Here is a 24,332-nt window from a genome sequence, read left to right as displayed (position 1 = left end):
CATCTGAGCAGAGGAATGATAAATAACCAATAGGGTGAGGGGGGGGAGAGATTTAGCCGGACCTCCAGAGGGGAGAGTTATTGGGTGTGAGGTGAGGAGGCACAGATACACTGGGAGGCCATTTGACTTTGTCTAAACAGAGCCAAATTTAGATGATGGCTTTGTGCTCTGGTGCGCGTTGGTTCACTACATTCTGCACTCCATAAAACAAAACCGTGATTTTTTTTTCAGGAGGGGATAAGTGACCTTAGCGATCAATCAAAATGTGCTAAAACGTACCTATAATCTTCACCTCATGATGCCATACCCATTCTATTCATATCTTTTGAACGCCCTTTTATTTATTCTTCCGTGTTGGCACTAGCAGCATTTTAAACAGGAAAGACATTTGATAACTTCCATAAACCATCAGTGACTTGGAGGGTTTCATACAAAAATGTCCTGAAATGACATAAAAGGAACTGTTTATACCCTTTATAGCACATTGCAGCTGCCTCCAATGTTACATTTGAACAATTTGGCTGCCAGGGAGCCATAAATCTCAGCACCTAGCAAAGTACCTGTTGCTTTAATCGAGGATCCTTTTGTGAAATCAGACAACAAAGACTGCATCACTTAAGAATGAGTAAAACAATCTGCCAGGGGATTTGAAATGCAGCTACAGTTGTTTTCTTGAAACAAAGTGATATTATCTCATGTAGCATTCAGTGATCTTATCAAATCCAGATGACTGGATATGTTTTGAGAAAGAGTTTGCTGCTAGATTGAACCGTTTGTTGAAATGGGTTTAGTTTTTAACAGGTCTCCTTCGGTTCGTCTCCTTCTGTTATCCTTTTTCGTTTTCCCTGTTTGCACCCCTCTCTCTTCTGTCTGTCTAACACGCTGCCTCAGACGGCTTTTATGCTTCAGTAGGTGTACACGTACCGAGATGGAGCATCTTAAATGGGGAGGTCAAACACTAACAGAAGCAGGAGGGCAGTCCGCACAGGGTTTTAGAGCTGGTCCCCAATTATTTTTTGTTCCTCTGCTTTTTGTTCACTTCTTTGCCTTTTCACATGTACAATGCACGCTGATGAGTCCTGCTTCAAAAGTGGAAAGTAACCTTCTCTCTTGTCTTTTTAAAAATGTGTTGAAGGGGAGCGGGAAAGGTGTGGGCGGAGAGCTTTTTTGTGTCTTCTTATCAGTATTATCCACTCTGACAAGTTTCCTGGCTACTCTGTAAAATGCTTTGGCATTGAAGGAGGAAACCAACCTGTGCTGGCCCCGGTAAGAACGTGTGAAATCAATGATGTTTAGATAAGCTTGCTATCAATCCTGACATCTGCTCTGCCTCCTCTTCATCCCTTTCCTCCACGGAGAACAACAAGAAGAAAACAAGCTTCAGAAACACTGTGCTTTGTGCTGATGTATGCTGTTGGATGCGAGAGGGGAGAAGTTCACAAGTACAGAGAGGAAGCTAAATATTAAGAGAAGTTTGACGTAAGTTTGCAGAGCGGGAACAATCACTACAAAGTGTGCGCATTTCACTCAAATGCTGATCTTTAGACCAGCAGCAGTGAGATGTGGAGGAAATGTGAAAAGCTTAAAGTCTAGGAGTCAAAGTCTGCAGATCTCACTTTGAGAGAGACATGGGGGATGGACCGAGGAGGGAGATTCTTACACAGGATTTATTTTATTATTATTTACTTACCTGAATGGATTTATTGAAATTTGTATCATATTTCTAAGAATAAAATGTAGTTAAATATGTATTATTATCATTAGTATTATTATTATAATGATAATAATGTTTAGTAGTAGTAGTCATTTTCAAATAATTAATCAATTAGATTAATACATTCTTTAATTTGTCTTTCTCTCGCTGGCTGAGAGAGGACGCTGGCGTAGACTGTTCGCCGCTTCTCCAGCTGCACCTAGTAGTACCATGTACAGCGACCTTGGGTCCTGTGAAAGGCGCTTTATAAATTCCATTTATTATTATTATTATTATTATTATTTTATCATTTTCCTGAATAGATTATTTCATATATTTTAGATAAAAATTGAGCAATATTAATTGAATTTGTATGACTTTGTATGACTATTTATAATTAGTTGTAATAGTAGTAGTAGTAGTAAAGTATTATTCATTTTCCAAAAATTCATCAATTAAACTAATTAAACAAATATATTTGTTAAATTAAATGCAATACTATCCTTATGCATTAGGAGAATAGATACACATGTTATAATCATATGTATTTCCTATTTTTTTTAACCTTCTGTCGGCGTATTCTAATTGATCTGTATTACCTTCTCAGTGTCACGATGCAAGAAGCATCCTGAATGGATGTCCAAGCTAAATTAGAGATGAGGCACGTCTGCTCGTGAAACACCCCACAGACGAGGATCAGAGAATTCATCGCAGCATTCTGCTCCTGAGCTGTTTTTATCCATTCGCCATCCCCTCAGCCTTACTCCATTTCAGACGTGCTGAGAAGGGATTGCGACCCAATATTCTCCCTCCCCACCTCGCATGAGACATGACAGGAGGCAGGAGATGGGAGATGCTGCTCCTCTGCAGCAGAGTAAGCTTCAAATTACCAGATAGATTAGACGCAGCATCAGAGGAGCACAGCCGCGCCTCTCAGGGATGGGAAATACCTGGCGTGAAGATGCGCAGGTCAACATTAGAGTGCATCCTACAGCCACAGCTTCACATGGGCTCTGTCGCCAGGAGCAGGGGGAATTACATGTAATGAGGGGTACTTGGAGCGGGCTGGACGATAGGCTCTGGGGTTACGGTGAAGGATCGCAACTGGAGGGCAAAGCAGCGTACTCGTGTCTAATTCAGGAAGCTCAGTGACACACCAAGCTAACTTTTTGGAAGTGAAATGGCGTTCAATGCAGTGTGGAGAGGGAGCTGGACATTAGGAGTGAAGATGTAATCACGGTTGGACAGCAGTGGAGGATCTGAAGAGGCAGATGTATTGTTACGGTGCTTCGCTTTCATTTTTTCCCTCCCAGGTGTTCAGTTACACATTGTTAGTTTAACAACTTTTTTTCCGAGACTTGCTCATTGTGGCGTAAACACATTCTTCTTTCGAAAGTTTCCAAAAGTTTTTAATTAATGGATGTTGGCAGGAAGGTGCAGACGGTGAGCTGAGCTACCACGTGTTTGGGTTGTATCCTTCCCAAACAAAGCATTTGTAAGACACGTGTTTACTTCTACTACTCCATAGAAAAGTATTCAGAAAAGTCTTCTTTTTTTAGGGAACATAGAGCTGACCCAAATCAGGACAACGCTTCCAAATTCAAGGTTTTCCCATTCAGTTTTCATAACTTCAAGTGTTTATTCAATGTTCTAGATCCTCAGTTCCACCTCTTACTCGATTGAAATATACTGTATAGAGATGATAAAGGCTTGGAAAATACTAACAGCCAGTCCATCCTTTTTATAATTAGATTATGATTGCGTAACAGATATGCAAATAAGCATGGGACATGAGTAATCTAGTGACCTTTCCGGCTGTATTTAGCTACATTTCAATGGAAAATAATTTGCAGCACCGGTTTGCCAAGGCAGAGCCTCGGGGAGCAGAGTAAAGCCCCTCATAGGCTGGAGCTTGTGTGGAATTTAAAGATAATTTTGCAAAACGTTTCGGAGATAAGATAATACTCATGGCTGACCTTCCAGGATTATGTCGTTTACTTGGAGCAGATGTCTTTCTTTAGCAAGTCTTTTCTCCATGATCTTTGAAGGAAAGGTTTAAGTAGGTTCAAAATTAAACAAGTGTGCTTCACTTTTGCTGAGGGTTAAATGAAAAGATCGCAAATCTGGGCATTAAAGGTGGGGTATGTCATTTTGGAGAAACGCTAGAATTTGAAAATACACAACCGGAAAAAATCTGCCTCTTCCTTCAGACTTCCTTATAGAGCCCCTCCTCCAACACACGAACGCGCACATGACCAATGAGGGCACGAGATAAGTTTGTGCACGAGATGGAAGGCTGACAGGCAGGTAGGCCATCCAGTTATTTTAGCCGGGCCGGCTCAGATGATTGGTCGTGCTTTTTACAGCGCCACGGCTTCCACAGATGACATTTTTTTATGTATTTATTGTCAAAGCACTTCAGATATTCATTGCTATCGGGATGTTAAGAGCATTCCATGGAATATAACAAAAAGTGTTTCTGAAATAAATTACATACCCCACCTTTAAGACAATAAATATAGGAAATAGGGGGAAACAGACAAATATGAGAGTGGTATTGATCCTCTCATCTAGCAAAAAAGTGAATATCTTCAAAAAATGCCAATATTTTGGGTCCATGTCCTTGTTTCTTCTTGCTTAGCCAGAGACACAACAGGTTGCATTGTAGGTAACTCTTTTTAAGATTTTGACCTTGCACATTAAGACATCAAACTAAAAGAAGATGTAGAACTATATGCTGTAAGAGAAAGAAGTGAACTTGTCACGAACAAGAGGCGAGTAGAAATAATATGAAGAAAGTAGATGGCACCCTTGGGCCTGTGGTTGTGTCATTTTGTTGAATCCTATCACTGTGGCAGCCTTATTCCCTTTGGGCTCTATTACAGCCTGTACCAGCTCCTGCTGCCCCGCCAGATACAAACGTAATCCCTCTGCGGTACACTGAGGCCAGCAGCTCGGGGAAGGGCGCATGTTTAACATCTCGATTCTTCTTATTTCGCTGTGGGGGGAAAGCGGTCTTGGCAAGACCCCGCTCCAAGATCAACACGAGGTTGACGGCCATCTGGTCTACAGCACTGAATATCCTCCGATGGCAAATACCACCCACAGCCTGGGCTCGGTCTCCTAACAAACACAGCAGCAGCAGGCTCCAACAGTCAGTCAGGCCAAGAGCAGACCAACGGCCCCAGACCAAACTACAGATTAGATCAAACAAACGGTCCCGTGTGTGGGAAGGTGGCACGTCTCTTTAAACAGTGAGGTGATTGGCTTTGTACTATTTTATTTATAGCAGCGTTTATCTGAGGGAGAAATAGACTTTGTGAAGGCCAAGAGGCTCAGTCATCCGCGGGGGGGGGGGGAGCAGGGTTTGTGAGCCAGTCAAGGCTGAGCTCCACACTCCATGGTGGATGGGTCGGCCGCTGTGCACGGGGGTGCTATTATCCTACTTCGCTAACATGCCCTCTCTGGATCATCATTTCCATGAGAGCTGCTATAAATCATTTTTACTGCAATGGAAACATCTATTGTGATTGCATGCCCTTCCATTGGCAAATGTCATTGTCATAATAATACCCAGGAGGGTTCGCTTTACTGTGATTACGAGTGCCACGCACAGGCGGATAGGTGGGCAGCACCAAATAATGTGAGTGAAGAACATCCTCAGGGGACGAATGACTTTTACAACAGTCAACAGCTCTTGTATGAAAAGTTATGTGTAACAAGTACAAACAGGAGAAATAACAAAAGCAAGTCCATCAAATATATTCTTTCAAAAGGATTCCACAAGAGATTTTTGTCTGTACTTTTCTCACTGGTTTCAAGCAGGTTTCAAGCAGGTTTCAAGTGGGCGGGGTCTGGTCATGTCCCATACATGAGTGCACCAATCAGTATGTAGCAACATTTGAATCAAAACATGATGACACTTGGGAGGTTGTTTGGGTTAAAACACTATCAAAATCATAGCTTTCAGGAACTTTAAGTCATGGTGTGTCCAGATTTCATGCTTCCGACTAATAGTGTAAAGTTTGTACTGCATATTAATTTACTAATCAGACCGTTTCCATGACCACAGTCTTTAGTAATTGTAATTGCATTCCTGTCTGAACAAGGAGGGGAAAAGTGTCATAAATATGCATACAGACATCATCACACTAAGAAAATCAAGCAGATAGTCTGTCATTTTAAAATAATAACTAAATAGCCTGCTTTACTGTATATTACTATGTAGATTGGAGTCAAAGCTATGCACATGCTGTAGGTGTGTAGGTAATTACTGTAAAGCCTGAATTTGCCAAAGTGCAGTGAACCACATGAAAGAGGCAAATCCTCTGAGCAGTATGCAAAAGGAGAAATATCCTCGGTTTGAATTATGCAGCATGCAGACACCAGCTCCCAGCAGCTCTTTGTAAACAATATCTTGCAGGAACCCATATGTCAAACCTTAGCATGCAGAGCAACCAAGGAATTCTGTTGTTTGGGACCTGGGATGTGTCATCCTGTGTTAGGAAGATGTCATCAACGAGGGTGGCTTCCTGCTTCCCCTACAATAAATCTATGAAACTTTTTTTTTTTACAACTTTTCTTCCTCTCTGTTTTGCAATCTGTGCACTCACGTGTCAGGTTTTGTTTACTTAGGCTCCCCTTCTCTCTGGTTAGCTGTTCATGGATCAATGCCCGTTTAGCTAATTGTCGGCTATTGTGAGCGGTGTGTAATTTATCCCCAGGCGTGATCCATCGGCCGATCGATCGTATTGACGCACAGAAGTCTCGACATGTGTTTATCACAGTGCCACAGAGAACACATACACAGGGAGGTGGATGGATGCAAGTCATAGGTGAGAATACAATGCACTGATATAGGGTGAAAGTACAGTGATGCTAAATGCAATATTCTAGGTTTTACATCATTATAACTTAAAAATATTGCGGTTTTGGATATTATAGCAACTTGAGGATGTCAGTTTGGGCTTTGAACACTAATCATAGAATATTCAATAAAAATGCTGATCAATAAAGTTGCAGCTCTGGTTTTTTTTGGTCATACAGTATGACACCTGATTCGGTAAACAACACTAGTAGCAACACACCTTTCTTGACAAACATACAGGGCTTTAGAAATCCTTCCCATCATTCACTGTGTGAGAAATGCACTGCAGGCCCCAGGGCTCCTTTTTTTGATGGAGATGAATTACTGAGAAAGAGACAAAGAAATGGAAGATGGAAAAAAACACAAATGCAGCAGAGACACCAACTGACAACACAGCCTGAGCTCTCAGATCCAAAAGTCCAAGTCTCTGACAACAGAGATGGCAGCGCTGCACTGGGTGACAGGCCCGATCCATTTGGCGCCGCGGAGACACAAACACAAGCTGTCTGAAGGGAGTAGGGTAGACTTCAATCAGCTAAAAGGTGATAAAACATAATTAATTCAATCACCTACTCACTCTCTCTCTCCTCGCTTCTCCCTGTCCTCTGAGGGGAAAAGCAAAGAGCAGTGAGCTTTTGTATCCTTGTGTGGAGATACATTCACACAAGCAAGTTAATGGGAAACTGCATTCTCGGTTTATTTCAAAAGACGCCTGCCCTTTCTCCTTATTTATGCACAAGTCAATACCAGGCTTGCATCTGATTCTGTGCAGTTACACAGCTGACTCACTATGCCATTAACACACACACACTCCAATGTGTGTGTGTGCAGGTCCTTATTCATACATTTGTTGTTGAGACCCTCTTTACACTTTGACCCCCAGTCAATAACTGTAAGACCTGGAAAATGATTTAGCATAACTGTGGAGTGAGCATGTGTGTTTTTTGTGTTAATGCAAAGTAAACCAGTGAAAGAGGGCCATTGGCGCTGCTTAGTGCCCTCACACTGTCAGAGAGACCATTAACACCCCAAACCAGCCCAGATTTAATCCATCAGGGTCAAACAGGCCGCCATTACTCCACCGCGCCACGCTCCACATCGCCTCAAAAAAGTCCTTTTGATTGAGAAACAGTCTCAGAGGAAGACTGAGGTTGGAGCTTCTGCAAATGAGTTAGCGTCAGAATTCTCGTCAGGCAGATGAGGTGGGAAATATGTGCGGGAAAAATGTGTTTTTTGTGAAGATCACAATGGCCCGAAGGTAGATGTGGAGAGATCAGAGAAGTGTGTGATTTGCGAGTGTGTGTGAGCAGGTGTAGAGTACGAGTGAATGTGAGTGGGAGATGTTCGTTTCAGGCCGAACAGGCACTAGTTATATCCCTGAGAACAAGCGCACAGGTGAAAGTGGAATCCACCTCCCCGAGGCGCTTCTCTCCCACCAGCGCAAGGTGTGAGGAATGAGAACAATAGCCATTGAAGGCAGAGTCATGTTTCAGCACAATCGCTGCCCGCTGTAATACAAGGCTGGTACATCCTGTCTCCCATGACAACCAGGCCAAACGCTCCAGGGACTTGCGGTAACAGGAGAGGGTTTGTCCTGCTGGTGTTAACTGACCACAGCCACTAGGGATGTGGTGGAGGAAAACAACAAGCTCCTGTTAACAAGACACAGAAGCTACAGCAGATACACTTTTAATTCAAACATCTTCGATTTTCATCGGTCTGACCCTATTTACTATTTAATTGAGGACAATTTGGGTTTTTAAAGGTCGAATGATTTTGCTGCCAGCTGCTGATCTATATCGCGACGGCGAAATCTGCCAACTTTGAGTGTCACATAACCTCCATCAAAAAGACTTATATTTTATACAATATTTTCAATAGTCTATGGGTGGACACAAAATGGACTCAACAACAACTACAAAATGGCACAATATGTCAGGGCTGTGATTAATGGCTTATTTTGGTGATTTTAAGTGAAAATTGCTACAAAAACAATTCAAATTGAACTCTCGTCAGGAGAAAAACAACTTAATTGAAATGTTTTCTTTCTGTCAACGTCTGTTTAAGGTTTGCTGCACTTCAATTCTGACTCACTCTGTTCAATAGCAAGAAGGCCTTGTATATTGCTTTAATATGAGAGTAAATTAGCAATGTGTTATTGCACCTTATTCGGATGGATTTTAAGTCACAAATGATAAATACTTAAAATAAGCAAACTAATATTATTCTAAACTCCCTTCACATGGTTTCTTCATTCTTTTTCTGCAACTTAAACTGAATTTCATTTCAATGGCTACTCTCCATCTGATGATAGATTACCCCATCAGTGCAATGTAGCATAGCCAGCTTGCAGGACAGCACATTATAATCCCATTATGGACGAATCATTTATTTTAAATTGAGTTTTATAATCTTATTTCCCTAAAACCAGGTCAAAAATAATTAGCTGGAAGTAATCAAACAATAAATACAATCTTTTTGAGTTTCTTGTCAATTGTATGCCTGTTATGAGAATGTATAAACTAAATGGACTTAAGCAGAGCACAAGAAAGAATCATAAAATGATGGAGGTGGATGTGGATCAAAGCTGGAATACTTTTTTTGCAACAGCACCAGCGGGTGATGTTCCCATCGAGAAAGAACTAAAGAGCAAGAAAGAGAAGAAGCATAATAGTTAGACAGAGTCTCACAATGAGACGGGAAACACGGGCAGGTTTCTGTCTCAAAGTGGATAATTACATTTCTACCTTTCTCTGCCAGTTGCATAGCCTTAATGCTCGTAATTAATTTCATTATTTTTGGCCCTGGCTGTTGAGTGCAGATTAGTTCTCTGTGAGTTGTGGGGATAAACACACGGTAATTGCTTATTACTCTCAGAGCCGGCATAAGATTAAACTAAAACCAAGGAATTAGAGAATGTCCAATCACCTTAAGCTAAAACTCAAAATATTCTGTTTATATTGTGGTAGCCTGTTTTCATTGTGTTCTGGTTCCTGCTACACTGTTGCATTACTTTTTAATCTGAGTTTTTTATTGTATTATTCTCATTATTTTTCTCAGTTTATGAGTGTTGCTTTTAGGACTTTTGCTTACGGGGCATATTCACCATTTCATCAATATCCACTGTCCTTTAGCCTTTTTTCCACCTGTACTATTTTTGGGAAAGTTACGGGAACATTGCTTGCCATTTCTTCGCAGTTCACAGTACACAAATATCCGGAAGATGGCCATCACAAGTACAGTTCTCTCCTGCTGGCTGCTTTATAGCATCAGGAATGAAAGCTGCTTCAGAAGACCTCAAGGATGTTTTTTATCATCAGTTTACGGCTGAGGATTCACTGGCTGGTTACGAATCTGCAACCCTCTGGCCCTGACGCCAGTTCTCTATCTATCTATCCAATAATTAGCTGGTTTCCATGGCATTTATTCATCAACACCTTTACTAATTCTTCACAGAGAACTTTATTAGCTCTCACGTTCGCCCTCATACCAATTCATTCTTAAATCTTGTCAACATCTTTCTCATTACAGAATTGGTAGAATAATTACAGAGTTGAAAAAGTTTTTGAATTTCTAAAGTGACCACTATGCAAACATGTAATATGGATATCATCAATAACACTTGTTTTAACACTTAATAGTGGATTATACTGTAGTTTATGTGTAAATGCATTTCTATTTCAAGTTGGTCAGAACATTGTATTAATTCAAACTTTTGTTTTACACATTTGACTTAAACAAAACAAAGTGTATTTCTTTATCAGTGTGTTCTTTATGTGATGTTCCTAACATTTGCCACATAATGACTTGGAAAAATAATGTATAACTTATAATGTTGCGCCACAAATCAGTGCACGTTTGCGAGCCACAGTAATATCTTGCCACGGGAAAACCATGTCAGCTGCACTGAAGCCTTATGACAGCACTTACAGCTCTAATATTACTGTAACACACACATGTGAAAAACAATAGAGAAGCATGTGTACTACTTTAACCTAACCCATTTTTAGGATTAGGTTGCACACATGACACATGAGCAGTTTCAGGGAGGAGTAGATAGATGTCCGTCAAATAACCATTTAAATGTGTGTGATTCAGACCATGTACAGGATATTGAAACACACTTTCTGATATACTGTAAGAAGAAAATATGAACATTACATTTGTAGTAATCTATTACAATCTGGTCCCCCAAAATCTAACTTTACACTTCTGTGGAGCTACACTTGAGTCCCTCTCTGACTCAGAGCTGGATGTGAGCTGACTCCTGCTCAAAGGCAGCCACCCACTTATCTGTCACCAGCAGCAGAAATCTACCTGAGCTGCTCACTATATGGCAGGCTGTTATGAATAGATCATACCTCCCGTAACAAGATCTCGACACCCACACCTTTTGAGCCATCAGGCAGGAGGAGAGCTTGAGAGTGTTGGACGTGTGACAATGCTTCTTAGCATGTAGCCAATTTTCAGCGTAACAAGATCTAGCAGAGAGGAGGCAGTAATGGACAGATATTTGTATTCCACCTACTCCGCATTTCTTATTTCTTGACTTCACTGGCAGGCTAATAAACCTTGAGTTTGGCATCATTTTGGTATGGTTAAATTACTATAATCCTTGGATCAGGCATTGTTTCAGCATAAAATAAGTCATGCTCCTGGCCTATCCAGCAGGTTAATCCATGAATGATGCTGCTGTTGATTTATTTGTATTCATTTTTGTATTCTGTGACACCAAAATACCACCAATTATCTCCCTGGCTATATACCACTAGATGTAATAAAGCTAATTTGTTTGTTTAAACAGGTCCATTTGGCGAACTAACCCTTTATAGAGTGATTTTTGTTGAAATAATCTTGTAGTCTATCTGTACCTCAATCACCATTCACCTTTTTTAACTAGAACATATTTTCCCTGGACATTTTTGTTCTAATCTCGCAAGCTAACAAAGCTAACGAACTTAGCAATTGCCTGCTTCGACAACTGCTAAAAGGCTAGCCTTTTAATGAAGGCTGAGAGGCCGATTGGCATGCCACACATCAACCCGGATCGACTCTCAGCTCAAATCCATGCTGTCAATTTCTCGCTGTCAATTCACATGTATACGCAGAGTGCAGTGTGCGCCTGAGGAGCACTGTAAAGCCCGACTACTTTTCTTCTGAAGAATCCGAGGAGCTCTCCGGGGATGCAGCAGCCTGGCCCTGTCACTAAAGGTAATAAGGTCAGACAGCTGCACATTAGCCATGGATCATCTCCTTTGACACAGCCGTTGATCTCAGTGGCAGCAGCAGCGCAGAGCCCATACCTGTACCTGCCAGGCATATCTGTGCACACTGCTGAGAAGGAGAGGGGGGGGGGAGAGGGTATGTTAAAGTAACGGGCATCGAGCGGAGCGCCTTCTCCTTCCTCGCTTCCCAGGTACACTTCACGCTTCATGTACTCTGCGTGCAGCGCTTGCCTTTCGCAGACATCCTCACTCTCCGCATGTGAAGGATGACAGGTTTGTTTCTTGCAAAATGCACTGAAGCAGGTGTACACTCTCATATTCAACACTTCCTCTCCATCCATGCATTTTGTTGGATGAGGATCAATCCTGGGGAGATGTGAGGTCGGGCCATTCATTTGGCAGAAACAGGAGCAGAGCAGACTCAGAGAGCTGCCTCTCCCAAAGGCCCGTCGTTTGAACAAGACAAACACAAGGTCTGTAATTAAAGATGTAACAAAAGCTCTGTCAATTGTTCCTCCTTGTCTCTGCTGGTGCGTCGCCTTGAATTACGCCGCAGAGCTTAGTCTGGCGTACTCTGTACACAAAGATACTAGCGCAGGTTCAGCTGTCCTCAGATCCGCTCAGCCCAAATCTCCCTTGTTTCCTTTGAGAGGGAACAGCACTACAGCTTCAGTGGTTTTTTTTGTTTTAATCTTCATAATATCAGCGGTGGAAATAATGAAATCCTGCAAAGCTTGTGGTGAATCATATTGCATGACTGAACAGGTTGGGATTTGGAGTCTCGCTCAAGGACGCTTTGACAGTGCACATGGCTGTTGATGGACGTCTGCTGGCTGTAGAGGGAATTGAACCTGTGAGCACATTCCAGTTTTGGCTACAAGGAGACAGAGCTGCTCTGGTGGCTGAAATAATCTCATTGATTGAGTTAAAGCTCAGTGGGAAGAGCCAAAGAACTGAAGAGTTTCAGAGGACTGGTGGTAATGATTTTTTTTCGCGTTTGTTTTATTTAATAGTTCTATCTGCTCTTATCTGTAGTTATAATGTGTCCATGTGGGAAATGTGTTTGGGATTTGTCCAATTAAAATCTACTGCCACAGATGGTTCTTCACTATGTAGAAGACCAACAAACTAGTATTTCACTGTTTCAGGTCTGTTGCTTCTGTAGCAAAACTTATTTTTCGATTTTATGAATTCACAAAATAAATTGTGCAGACAGGTTTTAAACCAACATCTACAATGTCTTGATAACCACATTTTTAAAACAAAAATAGAACATTTTGGGTACGAATTTGGATTAACTGGTCCTGTCCCACATTGTTTCCTGAGCATACCCTGGAGTACACTTCCATACAGTATCACTGCAGAAAGGTGAGAAGTAAACCCAACTAAGATCATCAAAAACTAAACATTTTCAATTAGAATATTACCATGGCTCTGTTGCAGAATAAAAATGTAAGGGAGTTTAACACAAACTACTTGCTGACCTTGTTTTCTTTAATAATTGTACCCATATTAGGAAGTCAAAAGTGTGATGTTCTTGCAACAAGCACTGTATGAATGCTTCACTTGGTCACTCTTTCCAGTTCTGAACTGAAGTACTCCGACAAACAGATATGGTGGTCCTAATATTTCATGTCACTCTGACTTCCTGGCTACAGCATCGCTACTTTATTGCAGATGTCAATTCGGGGAATGTGGAGGTATCACATTATCCCTTTTTGTGCATGGGAAATGAATTCTGATTCAATTTTCCCTCAGATAGTGCCCGGATCAGACTCAGACGTGTCACATCTTCAAAACCTCATTCACAGCCTCTGCAGCAGTGATGGCAATTCATTCTGACATTAGGAGAGTCGGCCGGATTCCTTTTACTTTCGTCAAATGTCTTCACATTATTGGGATAGTTTCTGTCAGCCCTGCGAATGAGGTATTGAAATCCTCCTTTGCCTTCCGCGTCTGTCTACCCGACACACAAATGACTCTCTTTTAGAAATAACTAATGGCGACATTTCTCAGACGCCTCCGGATTTCAGCAGCAGTCACCGCACTGTGGGACTGAGCACAGCGGTAGAGTCATCAGAGCAGTCAGACAGTGAGATGATTTCAAATAAGTCCCCTGTGTTGCAACCCCAGTGTAGTGTTAATGGAAACATTATTAAATCAGCGAGGAAAACAGGTGCTAAAGTTGGAATGAAAACAAACTGTGGCTATGAATTCCTTCTCAGGCATCAAAAGTGCAAGAACTGTGATTTAAAGTTCCACCATTCTGACTATCATGAAATACAAATCATGAATAATTTGGAAGAAAATAAGAGGCACATTTTGTACAAGACATCAGTGCAAATTTTTGGAAGTTCTTTGGACTTCCAAAGATGTGTCACCATGACGGTGTGATGTGGTTTGAAGAACTCTGCCTTTGTTGATTGGTTTGGCACAAGGAAGGAGATTGGTAAGTGTGGGGGAAGAACTATGGGTAAACCAATCAGAGGCAGAGTAGTATGTGTTGTAACTTTGCACAATAATTTGCCCTGGGTTTGTTGCAGGGAACAACAGGCATCTGTTTTTGGAATAACGGGCAAATGGGTTTTTGGTCCAATGGGACACATTTTCTAGAATATTGGGATTTAGGGATGATGGGCTGTCGGAACAATTGCAACATTGGTACGTTTCTTCAACATAACTGATTGGTTTGAGTTATATGCCAGCGTTCTGTTTTTTTTCTTTTTTCTCTACATCTGTCTTGTTCCTTATCATCTTGTGTTCAAACGGGATGTTTAATGCTTATGCTCTCTTGTTTGTCCTGGTGTATACACTCACATAAGGTCACACAGAGACAGGCTAGTGCTTACAAAGCCACACACAGACACATGATATAAACATAGACCCCTTTTATCTGCCGTACATTGTCACCAACAAGAGAGCCTTTACAATATCTCCTACAGTAAGTGAACAGAGGAGGAAGTTCTTTGGACCGTGTTCAAGATTTTGTTCTTTGGTAAAAAGGGTTAAAAGGATACAGTCAAATACTTTTTTTTGAGCCCCAGATAGTGGATTTGTTAATAAAACTAGCTGCAAAGCGAAGGTTTTGTTGATCTAAGACCTTTGAGATTAACAGGTCCTTTGAGGCTTTTAGTTGCCAGGTGACAGGAAAAATATATATTTTCTCCTCACAATTCATCGGAGCATGCTGTTGTCCGACTGCAGGTGGAGGAAGGACTATATAACCATCCTAATTGCATTTTTTCATGCACCAGTAGTTAAAGAGTAATTGGCCAAGAGGGCAACAGCTTCATGTAGACTAGAGTGTAACAAAAGTTAGGGGACAACTTTAATGAAACAAATACAGCATCCTCTCTCCCGCCATAACTCATGTTCCTTTCCTCTGTTTGAATTGATGTAGTTGGAAAAGAAAACGGAAACTTTTCCCCGCACGTAGCTTTGAAAGGAACCACTGTTTTTTCCACTGTGATAAGCCAGGTTTATTTGAAGGCGAGTGGGGGACGGTGTTATTTAAACCCCCGCTGAACTGTTTCTTCCTCTGATCACTGGATCAGTGTGGAACTACAAACACACAGGAACCGACAAAGGAGACAATTATCCTGTGTGTGTTTGTTTCTGGTTCGACGTGGTTGCCTCTGCATACACCCCACGCATACCAAATGTGTAATGGAGCGTGCACACTCGCCCTACTTGTTTTATTGACTCTGAAAAAAAGGGGGGGGGGGGGTTGGAGAAGAAGAGTCAACCGAACCTGCTGATATGAGACGCGTGCATTCACTACGAGGCATGCAGCCCTTTTGAACCATTTATTTGTTTGATTTAGTTTTTAAAAAGCTGCCACTGTGTGAGTTTAAATACTCCGGAATGGGATAAAACTTCATTTGTAGAAACAGGTTTCATTTTACTACAATTATTTTAGTTGGCTATATGTAAATAATTAAGCTGGAATCAAATCACTGACAGGTCATTCATAATTCAGGCGTTTCATGTTCTGTGTGCATTTGTGTTTGTATCTGGCATCAGTCGCAGCACATGTGCACCTCCCCCTTAATTGCTACTTCAAAAGTTACTTTCATTTCGCATTCAGCAGCACAGACAGGGACGGAGCGGAAAGGAGGGGTTATGGGGAATGACAGAAAAGGGAGGGGTAAATATCAACGGAGGCCTGAGGTTTGTGGTCCCGCTGCTCAGAGGCCCCACGTCTTCCTCAGCTCCTGTCAGCTCATCAAGGCCAAGTCCCTGCCTATCCCCGCTGGAATACCACATCAAACAGCCCGGAGAGCTTTTTATCCCAACAGAATGCCGCCTCTTGTCACGGTGGAGCGTCTGTGCACGGATGGCAAAGTTGAACCAACGGAGTGAAAGTCAATACCCTGGCGAGGTGCCGTAGCTCAGACACGCGAGGGGGGGGAACAGTGAAAAAGGTCACCAGGAAATATGGGATCTTGAAAGACACAGCTTGTCGGAAATAAGAGCGTACTACAGCAGGAAGCCATATGGTGCCAGGCGGTTAATGTCACAGTTCACTCTTCTGACCCTGTGCCAATTCTGATCTCTCACAATTTAGACCAAACATCTCACTTTTGTCTTTTCTACCAATTGCTGTAAAGGTTACTTCTTCAGTTGTATACAAATCCTGCTTGTATCTCCCACAACAAATACATTCCTACGTCTAATTTGTCTTTGTTTTCGACCTGTAGCCAAAAATCTGACATGAAAAGGCTTGACTGCACACCCCAAAGACACAGAAGAGCTCTTTGTACTCAGGCTTGTTCTGCTCCATGCCATTTTTAATCTGGTGCAGAAGGGAAGAGAGCTGCTCCTCTTATCTTAGATGACATGGAGGCTTTGCTCCCTCTCTCCGGCGCTCTCTCATCTCCTTCTTCTGAAACCTAACCCTCTTTCATGCTTTCCCCTAGCGGTGGTTGTGGTGACAAAGTGATACACTCCATGAGACTGACTGACATTTTTGTTTAGGTTGTTCCGTCTGAAGGCTGTTACATGATGAGTGAGGGTAAGACGGAGGAAAAAGGGGATTACCTTCCTGGGCTGTATTTTTCATCAAGTCCGGTGCCCATAACTGTTGTCATTATGTTTAATTGTCTATCAGAGGCACAGCACTTGTAAGAGCTTTTTTAACTTTTCAATCTTGGGAGAGAGGGTCAGGAGTGTTTATTCAGCTTTCACAGACCTTTGAGATGTCTCTGTGGGACCGCTTTCTACTTCGCTTGTTATACAACCAGCCCAATGAGAAACTTTTTTCGCAGTACTGGAGTTGTTATTGCAAACAAATTGAAATGTTGTGTTAGTCATAGCTTAGGAAGAGTGTTTTCTAAGTCATGCAAATCAAAAGGTCTTATAATAATATAACATTTAATTAAATGCCTGTTTACCTCTGCTTATTTATTTTTATTATTTACCTCCACCTTCAATTTGCATCGATATACTTGATTAAGAGCAGGCAGACACTTAAGTCAAAAAATGTTTGCTTAAGGGAAAGATTAGCGAATAAGACGATAGTGTAAGACTGATTAATGAAGTGGTAATGAAATGGTAATTGAGAAGATACTTGTCCAGACTGGAAATGTAACTCTAATATCCATGAAATCTGTTAGCCTAATGAAAGCCGTGAACAGTCTGCTGTGTCGGTACAAGGTACTCTGAGGTGACAGAACACGTCACGGCTTTACAAACCTACAACCCTAAACCTTGAGAGTAGGCGTACTTGATCGGATGCGTGAAAGCACCGTGTCCCTATAACATCCTGCATTTTATCACAAAACCAAAGTTCAGCAACATGAAGAAAATAACTGTATCCAATCTATTTCTACGGCGGATCTGGGCCTTTGTGAAGGGACCCAAAGGGACCTGTTTTCCAGACGTCTACCACCATAACAGACTTTTAAACAGGCAAAGGCCCCTCCATAAGCCATATAGCCTCAATTTGTTCTGCCAATTATTATCCTTAGCTCTGCCACAGTGATGGAAGGTGCTGTTCAATGGGTCTGAATGCCATCCTTTTCCGCGGCCCGCCCCGACAAAGGGGGGGGTGCCCCTGTCTTTTTTTTCTGGGGGTCCAGTCAAGCATTTGCTGACAGATTGGCTGGGGCGCTAACCAGTCAGGTCTTCAAAGAGACAAAGACCACGGGGAGGGCAGTTGGGAAGGAGGGGCGGCAGTGGTAAGAATAATGACCTGCCAAATGAGAAAGAAGACATATTGAAAGGGACAGAGTGGGAGAGAGAAAAAACATATTGAACCGATGGAGAAGTACAACCTTTTGACCATCTGGCTCGGTGGGTGACAACAGCCTTCATCTGTATTTTTGAGAGCCGGACAACAAACCAAATTACTCTGTCAGGAAGATTAAGGAGAGTCGAAGGGCTGTCGAGTGGAAGAAAAAAGTCCTCCCAATTGGCGTTGGGAAAGTTTACTACTGTTGCCGATATTTCCCTCACTTTATTCTGTCTATAAATATAGTAAACAGCTTAGACTATGTAATGAAAAGATAAACAAAATAAGAACTCGAGCAGCAGCCTGGAACACTTTTTCTTCTGTGTAATATATTCTCATTTCTGTTTGAACGTGGTTGAGTACACCTACAATATGATTTCCCTTTCTCCTCATGAGGAGAAATATGCAAGAGACTCGACTCTGAAAACCTCCTTTGCTGCATTAATTCCATGATTGCTTAAATGAAACACTGCTATTTTCTCGCTCCGCACTAAACAGGGATCAGATCTCCGTGGCCATGACTAATCTTCAGCAGAGCTTTGTGTGTGTGTTGGCGTGCGCCTAATTTTTCCGGATCTTTTTTGCCAATTTGAAAAACTAATTACTTTGACTCTGACTGGGCCAGCAGCGGAATATAATACAGTTTAAAGCTTCATCTTGTATGCCCATAAATCCCTCTACATGTCCAGCCGTGTACAACACCGACTCATTAAAATGCATTAGGGCAGGTTGGCCGCCGTCAGAGAGAAGGTGATTTCCCCCCCCATCCACCCCACCGCACACACTCGTTTTCTACTTCGCTGGTCAGTGATCCAAGGACCCTCAATTTCCACACACACTCAAAGCCGTCACACACCCCTGAGTTTTCCACCCTCACTTTTTTCACTTGCAAATTCCCTACGATGGAATGCCTTTCCAGGAGAATTCCCCACCACCTCATGGCTTCTCATTCCTCCATCCCTTCGCTTGCCTGATTCCTCTCCCCATCTTTGATTTCCACCCCCCTCGTGCTGTAATTTAACCCCTTTCCCCGCTGTCAATTTACCCCCCTACGACTCTTGCTCTCCCCTCCTCTTCTTCTCCTTTCTCCACTTCCTTTCAGTCCTTCCCATGCTTGAAGTTGTAGCTGTATTACACTGGAGACGTGGGGGAGGCCGTCCCACTGATTGTAAAGAGAGGGACAATTGGTCCTTCAGTCCGATTGGGTCTCCAGAAAGGCAACACCAGGGATGAGAGTGTGCAGACAGCAATGAGAGGCAGGAAGCAGTGGTGACAGTGTAGAGGCAGCAGAAGAAGAAATATACTTATATAGATAGTGAGGGGGAACTTTACAAAGAGGACACTGAGAGGGTGCATGGACTCAAGGTGACTTTTGGGAAGCAGATGCACTTCAGGCAGGAGCTTTCACAACTTTTACAAGGGACATTTAAGGAGCGTGCAGGGAAAAGAAAAAGAGAAGAGAAGAAGAAAAACGAAGGACTGAGAAAAAGGAGTAAAAGGTAAGCCATGGAATTTGTTGCCACAAGGAAAATAATCATTGACTTTCAACCGGTGGGTTTTGAAAAACAGCCATTGAGAAATAATACTTCCAAGATGTAAACAGTGAGGATGATTTAAGGGTGACTGGGGATTTGTCAGCGGTAACTGAGCGTTGAAGCTCTTAGTGGAGAAGGAGTGCTGCGATGAATAAGACACGAGGTCGGGAGCACTGTTTCATTAGTGCCCCGAATTGATCGTTTTTGTGTTAATTGAAAAACAATGTTTACAGGCACAAACATATCGCATGTCTGGCTGTCAGAAGTAGGTCACGGTGAATATTTAGAGAGCCTCTCCTCTGTTGGGAGGGGGTTTAGCGGCACATTAAAAGAAAAAACTTTTGTGAAGCTCTGACTCAAAGCGTGGCTCCAATTCTCAGCACGTCTGCACTGTCGCTACTTCAAACAAGTCATGCTGGAGCAGAGGAATGCCTATCTGCTTTTAACGGACCTCTGTTTGGCATTCAGACCTCATCCCTGAGCCTGAGCCAAGGTTCTAGTCTCTCAAGATGAGAACATTCATTTTTTTTTCCTTCCCCTCCTATAAAACCCATTAAGATATCGCCTTGTCTTGTCAACTTGTAAGCTCCAGCGCACAAATAAGACACTAGATTGGCGTGTGCGCTTCTGGCCATTATCAGTGTCAGAAGGAAGACGGATCCTCTGAAGAATTAGGGTTGGGTACAGTCCTGCATATTAACCACACCTTTCAGGATTCTGTGATGGTGCCCATGGTTAAGATCCAGGAAATGGTCTTATCGAGGAAGAGATTTTCCTGCTGCAGCCATGTGGTGGATAAGTATCCAAATCTTCTAGACAAAACCCCCTGAAATTCAAAAAGGAGATTATGGTGTTCGATATTAATCTGAAAGGATCCATCCCCAAGACACCGCTGTTTAATTGTGGCAGGGTGACACTGATTGCAAACTTTTCCACATGACGCTTATGCATGGTGACATCATTTCCATGCACCAGTGGCTGGGATGAATGCCAGTTTGTGTGATTTAATTTCTCCATAAATGACAAGGCTCCTTTTTATGGCATCCACCGAGCGATGAATGAACTGAATGTGCAGAGAGGGAGGAGAGAAAGGATTAAAGGGAAACGAAATAACAAAGTTTGAATGATACAAGAGCACACACAAAAAAAAAGAAGCCTGGATGAAATGTATGGTGCAATAGCAGGAGTAAACTTCTGAAGAACACAAAAGGCAGATATAGAATGAAAGGAGGGAGGAGTAATTAAAAAACACCTTACAGTAAGCAAGCCGCGGGGAGGGAGGCGCTTGTCACGGCGCAGCGGTGGCGGCGAACACAGCTGCACGAGGCCCCGGGAGCCCCCCCACAATTAGAGAGCACGACAGAAGTGGGTTCAAAGCCTGCCCCATGCCGGCGTCTCTGTCCTGAGGGGGGACAGCGTTGGAGGAATGAGGACAAATAGAGGGTAGCACCAACACACACACAGAGAGCTCATATTCATTCCCATACACAAACAACTGTGTGATCTTGAGAGTTTGGCCAGAATACACCTCCCTGAGCCCGGCAGTGCCTTTGAAGGCTGCCATCGCTCCCCGAGAGCCGGCTGAGGAAACTGGGTCCCTGCTGCAGGCGCCCACAGAATACAGACCTTTTGCTTTAGAAAACCTGGTCATTTTATTCTAGCTTTATATACACACAGAAAATACACCCCAGGGGATACTGCAGGGACGGCTTATTAAAAGTTTGTGCTGCAGCAGACTTTAATTACATATACATAAGTAAATAAACATTTCGAAATGTAAAAAACCACGCTCGGGTGAGAAATGTGGCACGTCACGCTCAGCACTCGGGAAGTGAAATTAGATTCAGCAGCTGTATTTAAGAAAACGCTTCTACATTTTGTAACAGCACCAGCTCGGCTTATTGTGCTCGGCTTATTGAGAGACACTTTCTCATGCCGGCGCTTAAAAAATACAAATCTATGCAGCTTCTGGTCTGGGTCAGAAATATACAGGGCCTTCTCGGTGGCTTCCAGCGTGCATAATCAATTGTGGTTAACAAATTGGCCGTGACGTTTTGCCCTGCCGGGGTGGGTGTAACCTTTTTCATGGGTCCACCCAGTCTTTAAGGACCTTTTCCACAGTCTGGGAGGCCTCCTTTAAGAGCCGAGGTGAGTGGGGCACAGACATGGCCACTGTGAAATTAACACTTAATAATGCTCCACATAGCACCATCCCATAGTAATGTACCACACACTGAGTTGGCCCTCGGTAACCCCACTCAGTGAATGGGACCTGTTTGGGGGTTTCGATATCATTAGCACTGGAACTAACGATTATATTCACCATTTCCCCTCATCAATAATTCATTTGGTCTATAAAAGTATAGAAAATGTAAGCATGCCTGAACCTAAAGTTTACTTTCACATCAACCAGAGAAAGCACTTTTAAAATGTATTAAATAAAGCTCCTCAGATGCATGGGCGTCTAATTATCTGAGCAAATACCACAAACAAATAGCAAAGATTAGATTTGAATTACTTTTGAAATAGGAAAAAGTAAGCCAAAGTTTTGTTCCAACTTTTAACACATTTCAGTCTAGCATACATCCAAGAGTGGTAATAAGTAATCAAACAGTAATATGCTCATTAATCTGTACAGGGGGGAGTTGTTGTGCATCAGTGGTGATGTGTCAGTCGTACTATAGCAGTTGCTATACATTTTCACCTCTCGCAGTTTGATGTAGTCTGTTGTCAGTTTGCAGTTTATTGGAGCAGCAGCTGGACTTAGACGATTCAACAATATGCCCCATCATTTTGTCACACCAGCCGCTTCCTCTGACAATCACTGTCTCCTCCACTGGCACTCAACGTCCCTCTTCCTCTCCAAAAACACATTTCCTTCAAGGTTTTTTTTCAAAACAAACATAAAAATCGAACGTTTCTTTTTCTCTTTTGATCTAATCTTCTTTCACGCCAACAAATCCGAAGTGTAATACATTGGTCAAAATCCATCTTTGTATTCAAAGACAGATTTGCAGCCCAGTGGGAAAATACCTTGGCCTTAAGCTGTGTCATATGATTGCTCCTCCACCTCATCCCTCCATCTTCCCATCCCCTGGTTCGCAGCTTGCTAACAAACACCAGCTGCTTTTTTTTTTAAACAAGCGAAAGGCCATAAGAAAGATGTGTGAAGTGTTTTGCCAGAACAATTACGTAGCATGTCACCTCATTGGGGACGACAAAATGGAGCAAAATGCTCGGGTGCAAACTGTGACCTTTGAGGGGAGGAGCTGAGAGGAGAGGCCGGGGATTTGTGAGCGAAGAACAGGGAGCTAATTTCACTTCATAATCGCAACCAGGCGGCTTGAATAGGCAGAAAAGAGGGGTGCAGCGGGGTCAAGTGTCACCCGTCCTGCCAAGTAGCAGAAGAGGCCCAGGAACACACACACACACACAGACACATGCATGCCTGCACACACACACTTGGCCCAGCCTCCCGCTGACAATGCAGCCCCGCCCTCCACCCTTCCCTGCCTTTTGTGCCTTTTGCAACAATGATTAACTGAGTTTGGCGATTCAGAGAGTGTCCACAGCAGCACAATGCACTCTCTCTTACAAAACATAATGAAGTCAGCCCATGAGTCAAACAGTCTCTTTTTCTTCCGCTGGCTTTTATTTTCAGTCCCGAACTTTCCACCTCCCCCTGCTAACAGCCCCAGGCTTTTCTTTTCCTTTATCCCTCCTTTCTCTGCTATTTCTCTGCCTTTTCACCATAAATCCGCCTATTTCCCCCCCGAACTCGTTAACGCTGGAAAGGCAGGCAGATGCGTCCGTCCTCCTAATACATGAAAACAAGCTGGAAATAGGCAGCGTAGGTGCCATGCACTGCATATGAAAAGGTATTGATTAGCTTCAATCGATGCGTAACCTTTCCTGAACGAAATTCATAGAATTTAACCCGTACGTCTTAAAGAATATGATGTTTGTATTCAAAAGAGCTGGAAACTGAATTTAGAGGCATGAAATCTGACATTTTTCTTTCAGAAACCTGAGATGGAGAGACAAAAAAAAAACACACAGTACACTTGTAATGAGAGGTGTGCAGTGCTGAAGGGAACTTGTAGAACATGGTGAGCTGCGCAGGGGTGTTAACAGAAACACTACAATCTGAGAACATCACACCCCCGGGCCTTTTACAGGAGGTGTGAAGAAGCTCGCAAACACATGACAGGAAGAGGAGGAAGGAAGGCATAGACTGTGGTTTCACTTCTTTTTTTTGTTTCTCAATGTGAAATGCCTGATTGTCCCAAGCTGGAGGGGAAAGTGTGCATTCATTTTCCTGCAGCCTCCAAAAAGTGCTTTTAGTTATGTTTCTATTTAAAAGTTTGTTGAAAGTTTCTGGAAATGTAGCAAGAAATGGTATGCACAACTAACTTTTGGTAAATATTCGTACTCGGGGCGAGTTAATATTTAACACTCTGTCTATGTGTTTACTGTTGCACTAACTTCTTAACCGTGTGGAAACGACTTCCCTTGCTGTCTCCGAAGTTCAAAAAACATTTTATTTAGTTGAGCTGTTGTGTGTTTAGGGTTAGGGTTAGGGTTCAAGATACCCGTTCCAATGGTAAAAGTTTGAGCATGTAACTTCCTGTAAAACCTCAAATTACCCCCAAAACCTCACTGGAAACGTTACTGTTGCATACACCCTTGACATCACCAGTTCTTCATAGTATTTATTTACTACCTGATGTGAGAAGGCTTGTTATAGCGAGTGGCAGCATGACATCGATGTTTTGTTGGG

At 42.6% G+C, this 24,332-nt stretch overlaps 1 protein-coding gene across 1 annotated transcript in view; it reads left to right on the top strand.

The window, feature by feature from the left end:
• LOC117494812 (cadherin-20-like) overlaps positions 1 to 24,332 on the top strand; it is a 56,086-nt gene that overhangs the window by 13,527 nt on the left and 18,227 nt on the right. The window lies entirely within an intron of this gene.

This window comes from Trematomus bernacchii, unplaced genomic scaffold, assembly GCF_902827165.1.
Source record: "Trematomus bernacchii unplaced genomic scaffold, fTreBer1.1, whole genome shotgun sequence".
NCBI lineage: Eukaryota > Metazoa > Chordata > Actinopteri > Perciformes > Nototheniidae > Trematomus > Trematomus bernacchii.
Note: the sequence above shows the minus strand (reverse complement) of the source record. Positions and strands in the feature narration are given on the sequence as shown.